Genomic DNA, 6246 nt, shown 5'->3' on the forward strand with positions numbered 1-6246 from the left:
TTTGACTTTGTAATCTTGGTAATATATAAACCAAGAGAGTAGCAAATAGAAATATAACTGAGATAGCTGAGAAACATAAAAACAGAGAAATCTTTGTAAGCACAATCTTTAGCATTTCCTGTATTCTCAGCAGTTCTATTTTGTAAGCAGCTGTGAGCATTTCTGCACACAGAGTCCTCTCGATATATTATATATATCTCTGGTGGAATTGTTTAAATCCACCAGAAAGTTTTTAAAGACTCTTGTTTTTAATTACTTATGTTTTGATTCATTCAAGTTTACATTCCGCATTGTGCTAATCAAAACAAATATATCCATAATCGAGTTGAACATTTTTATTTCAAGAAAAAGGTTCAAGAATTCCATTCAACCCCCCATTCTGTAATTCTTGCTATATTGTTAAGGGACTAACAATCTTGGATGCTTGTTTCTTGTTTTGTTGAACCTATACTCTTGTGTTAACTTGGTTTTGTTTATTCGTTATAAATACTACATTTGTTAAACCATGCGTTCATCGGAACCCACGTTGATGATGAGTCCGATTATGGGCTAATCTTTACCGTGGGATTCTAACGGATTTATTTATGGATTTCCTTAGTTAATTTGTTTCGATGCCTTAATGTGTGGTGATTGTATGATAACCTATTATTGGTTGTGCGTATTCATCTTATGAGCATCGCGAACTTATAAGATAGTGAGTTAATCTTTAATGAAGCGACAGTGAATTTAAGGATTTAGAACTTGCCATGCTAGCATAGGTTCATGTGTTATTGTTATGCATGATTCGTAGGTAATTTTAACCATCTTACTTTCCCTATGTAATCAAGATAGATAACTTGTGCTTTAACCGTTATGCTGTCAAATTCTATAGACATATAGGGTCTCAATATAATTGGTGTATATTCAGCTTCTATCTCTTTTATGGATGTCTGGTAGTATGGTATTCGTGCAATGAAAGTTGGCGTTTATCAGTTTCGGGTTATCTGATTAGTGTCATCACCATTACATGCTAAGGTTAAGAACAAAAGGGCTGTGGAATGAAGTATTTATTGAAGTTAGAATCCCATGTTTGTCATATATATTAATTCAATCATTTTTAATCTCCTAGTTATAATTGTTAGTTTAATTCTTAGTTATAAACAACCTCAATTGTTATCGTCTTAGCATTGAATAATAACCATACATTGTTGCTTAAGTGCATAAATTAATTATTTAACCGAGCTAGTCTCTATGGGAACGAACTAGAAAAGATTCTATATTACTTGCGAACGCGTGTACTTGCGTGTATTATTAGCGCGTGTTTAGTGACTAACAAGTTTTTGGCGCCGCTTCCTGGGACTGCAATGTTAATTTTTAGTTTATGTATTTTCCATCAGTGGTCGTTTAAGTTCATTGACTCGAACATTGTTACTTATTTGTTTCCTTGTCTTATTTCAGGTACTCTAGCGAGCGTGTATGCATACGCGTTCGCGTACTCGTTAGAGAACACTGGATAAAGCCGAGGAAGAAGTTGTGGTGGTTCAAAAGGAAGTTTTCGAAGAAGAAAAAATGGTAGAAGAAGAAGAGAAAGTCGAGGAACCAGTTTTAGTAGAGATGGGTGATCAAGCAGAAAATCTTAAGGCTTTGATGGCCTATTCTCAGCCTAAGATTAATGACATTCAGTCAAGCATCATCAGGCCATCCATCAGGGCTAACACTTTTAAGATCAAGTCAAGCACAATTTAGATGATACATAACTCAGTTCAGTTTAGGGGTTCTCCTACTGAAGACCCCAACATGCACATCAGGTATTTTATCGAGATCTGTGACACATTCAAGTTCAATGATGTGACTGAAGATGCTATCAAGCTACGACTCTTCCCATTCTCTTTGAGGGACAAAGTTAAGTGCTGGTTACAATCTCTACTAGCAGGGTCTATCACCACCTGGGAAGATCTTGCTCCTCACTAAATTCTTCCCTATGGCGAAGACTACTACAATCAGGAATGCTCTTACTCAGTTCGCTCAGCAAACTGGAGAATCTCTATGTGAGGCTTGGGATCGATATAAGGAAATGCTAAGGAAGTGCCCACACAATGGCATGCCTGATTGGATGATTATTAACTGTTTCTACAATGGATTAGGTGCTACTTCTAGACCCATGCTCGATGCAGCATCAGGAGGAGCCTTGTGGGCTAAAAGCTACGATGAAGCTTATGAACTTATTGAACCGATGGCTGCTAATGAGTACCAGAATCCTTCCCATAGACTGACTCAGGGAAAAGTAGCAGGAATTCTGGAGTTGGATGCAACAATTGCTATAGCTGCCCAACTTAAGGCTTTGACGATGAAGGTGGACACTTTGGCTAATCATGGGGTTAATCAAATCGCTAGTGTCTGTGAGCTTTGTGCTGGTGCCCACGAGACTGATCATTGCACAATTTTTAGTGAGTCAGCTCAGTTCGTGAGCAACTTTCAGCGTTCGCAGCAACCCGTGCCAACCACTTATCATCCTAACAACCGCAATCATCCTAATTTCAGTTGGAGCAATGCTCAAAATGCGGTTCAACAGCCTTATCAGCAGTATCCAGCTAAGCAGTACAACCCCCTAGTTTTCAGCAACCACAATATGTATTGAGATAGCAACTTCAGTTGCAACAAGCTAATGAAAAATCTGAATTAGAGGAGTTGAAGCTAATGTGCAAGAGTCAAGCTCTTCCTATCAAGATCTTGGAAAATGAAATTGGGCAAATTACCAATGCCTTGCTAAATCGTTAACCTGGTACTCTACCTAGTGACACTGAAGTGCCAGGAAGGAAGGAAGCTAAGGAGCAGGTAAAGGCAATCACTTTGAGGTCTGGAAAGGTTGTGAATCCCGAACAAACTCAAGCATTGACTGAAGAAGCTGAGGTTGAGAAAGAAGTAGAGCAGCAGGAAGTAGAAGTGGAACCAAGGAAGACTACTATTGAGCACACTCCTCCTGAGGGTAATATAAGGGAGAAACAGATCTATCCTCCACCGCCTTTTTTTAAGCGGCTGCAGAAGAAAAAGCTGGACAAGCAATTTGAGAAGTTTCTGGAGGTGTTCAAGAAACTTCATATCAACATACCTTTCTCTGAGGCTCTTGAGCAAATGCCTAGTTATGCTAAGTTTATGAAATGGATTCTTTCTCGAAAAGTGAAGCTAAATGATTTAGAGACTGTCGCTCTCACGGAGGAATGCAGTGTTGTGCTGCAACAGAAGTTGCCTCCAAAGCTTAAAGATCCAGGAAGCTTCACTATTCCATGTACTAACGGAAAAGTGTCTTTTGACAGATGCTTATATGACTTGGGAGCTATATTGAATCTGATGCCTTTTTTCAATCTTCAAGCAGTTAGACTTACCTGATCCAAAACCGACTTATATAACCTTGCAGTTGGCCGACCGTTCTATTACATATCCGCGAGGTATTGTGGAGGATGTCTTGGTAAAGGTTGATAAACTCATCTTCCCTGCTGATTTCGTCATTCTTGATTTTGAGGAGGATAAGAAGATTCCCATAATCTTGGGAAGACCTTTCTTGGTGACTGGCCGGACCTTGATAGATGTGCAAAAGGGTGAGCTCAAAATGCGAGTGCTGGATCAGGATGTAGCTTTTAATGTGTTCAATGCTATGAAATTTCCTACGGAAAATGAGGAGTGCTTAAAGGTAGAGTTGGTTAATTCTGTGGTTACTTCAGAACTTGATCAATTTCTAAGGTCCGATGCTTTAGAAAAAGCCTTATTGGGAAATTCAGATAGTGAAGATGACGAAGGTGAAGAACAATTACAATATTTGAATGCTTCTCCCTGGAAGAGGAAGATTGTTATGCCTTTTGAATCTCTTAGAATGGAGGAATTGAACAAAGCTCCTAAATGTCTCAAGCCATCTATTGAGGAAGCTCTCACTCTTGAGCTTAAGCCTCTACCTGAGCATTTGAGGTATGTATTTTAAGGTGATGCATCTACTTTGCCTATTATTATTGCATCTGACCTTTCAGGTAGTGACGAGGAAAAGCTCACGAGGCTTCTAAGAGAGTTCAAATTAGCAATTGGTTAGACTATAGCAGATATCAAGGGAATCAGCCATTTTTATTGCATGTATAAAATTTTGCTAGAGGAAGGTAGCAAGCCTACGGTCGAGCAACAAAGAAGACTTAATCCGATCATGAAGGAAGTAGTGAAGAAAGAAATTCTTAAGTGCCTAGATGCAGTGATTATCTATCCTATTTCTGACAGTTCATGGGTAAGCCTGGTTCAATGTGTACCAAAGAAAGGTGGAATTACTGTGGTAGCAAATGAAAAGAATGAGCTTATTCCTACAAAAACAGTCACGGGGTGGAAAGTTTACATGGACTACAGGAAGCTGAACAAGGCCACTAGGAAGGATCATTTTCCTTTACCTTTCATTGACCAGATGCTTGATAGATTGGCTAGTCATGAGTACTACTATCTTCTTGAGGGCTATTCAGGTTACAATCAGATTTGTATCGCTATAGAAGATCAGGAGAAGACTACCTTCACTTGTCCATTTGGTACTTTTGCCTTTAGACGAGTTTCGTTTGGTCTGTGTGGTGCACCTGCCATATTATGATGGCCATTTTTTCTGATATGATTGGCCAGAATGTGGAGGTGTTCCTGTATGACTTCTCTGTATTTGGAGATTCTTTTGATGAATGTTTGCAAAATCTTGGACACGTTCTCAAGAGGTGTGTTAAGACCAATTTTGTTCTCAGTTGGGAGAAATATTACTTTTTATGGTGCGACATGGCATTATTCTTGGGCACAAGGTTTCTAGTAAGGGTCTTGAGGTGGACAAAACCAAGGTTGGGGTCATTGAAAATCTTCCTCCACCTATTTCTGTTAAGGAAATTCGCAGTTTTCTTGGTCATGCGGGTTTCTATAGGTGTTTCATCAAAGACTTCTCTAAGATTTTGAAGCCATTGTGCAGTTTGCTAGAGAAAGACGTCCCCTTCAAGTTTGATGACGAGTGCCTTGCAGCTTTTGAAATATTGAAGAAGATTTTAATCACGACACGTGTTATAACTGAACCTGATTGGAATGAACCTTTTGAGATGATGTGCGATGCAAGTGATTATGCAGTTGGAGCAGTTCTTGGGCAGAGGAAGAACAACGTGTTTCATGTGGTCTACTACACTAGCAAGACCCTAAATAGTGCTCAACTAAATTACACTAATACGGAGAAAGAACTTTTGGCTATTGTCTATGGTTTTGAGAAATTTCGATCTTATCTACTTGGGACTAAGGTGACAGTTTTCACTGATCACGCGACAATTCGTTATCTTGTCTCAAAGAAGGACTCGAAGCCTAGATTGATTAGATGGGTTCTTTTGCTTCAAGAATTTGAACTAGAGATCAAGGACAGAAAGGGGACTGAGAATCAAGTCGCTGATCATCTCTCGCGTTTAGAGAATCCTAATGCTACTTCATTGGATAAGACAATGATAAATGAGGCTTTTCCCGATGTGCAGCTGTTTGGAGTGCAAGAAGAAGAACCGTGGTTTGCAGACATTGTGAACTACCTTGTGAGTAATATAATGCCTCCTGACTTATCTTATGCTCAAAGGAAGAAGTTTCTACATGAAGTGAAGTGGTATATGTGGGATGAGCCATTTCTTTTTCGACAAGGAGCTAACCAAATCATCAGGAGATGTATTCATTACAATGAAACGGGGGGGATCTTGTGAGATTGCCACTCAACGGCTTATGGAGGACATTATGGTGGAGAAAAGACAGCAGCTCGTATTCTGCAAGCAGGTTTCTTTTGGCCAACCTTGTTTAAAGACGTTCACCAGTTCATTTTGAAATGTGATCGATGTCAACGTGTGGGTAATATGTCTAAGAGGGATGAGATGACTTTTAATGTGCTTCTCGAGGTTGAGGTCTTCGATGTTTGGGGAATTGACTTTATGGGGCCATTTATCTCATCCTGTAACAATCAGTATATCTTGTTAGCAGTTGATTATGTGTCGAAATGGGTTGAAGTTAAGGCGTTGCCAATGAACGATGTGAAAGTGGTGCTTAATTTTCTTCATAAGCAGATATTCACAAGATTTGGAACTCCAAGAGTCATAATCAGTGATGAGGGGTCGCATTTTTGCAACAGCAAGTTCACTACTATGAGGAAAAGGTAAAATATGAATCATCGCATTGCTATGGCTTATCATCCTCAGAATAATGGTCAAGCTGAGGTATCTAACAAAGAGATCAAGCGCATTTTAGAGAAAG

The 6246-nt window shown here is 39.3% G+C and overlaps 1 non-coding gene across 1 annotated transcript; it reads right to left on the reverse strand.

Moving 5' to 3' along the window:
* Nucleotides 1-1975: 1975 nt before the first annotated feature.
* LOC141682301 (small nucleolar RNA R71) lies at nt 1976-2082 on the reverse strand. The gene has a single exon (XR_012559703.1). It is a non-coding gene; the product is annotated as a small nucleolar RNA R71 (small nucleolar RNA).
* Between the last annotated feature and the right edge of the window lie 4164 nt (nt 2083-6246).

Source organism: Apium graveolens, chromosome 8 (assembly GCF_009905375.1).
Source record: "Apium graveolens cultivar Ventura chromosome 8, ASM990537v1, whole genome shotgun sequence".
Taxonomy (NCBI): Eukaryota; Viridiplantae; Streptophyta; class Magnoliopsida; order Apiales; family Apiaceae; genus Apium; species Apium graveolens.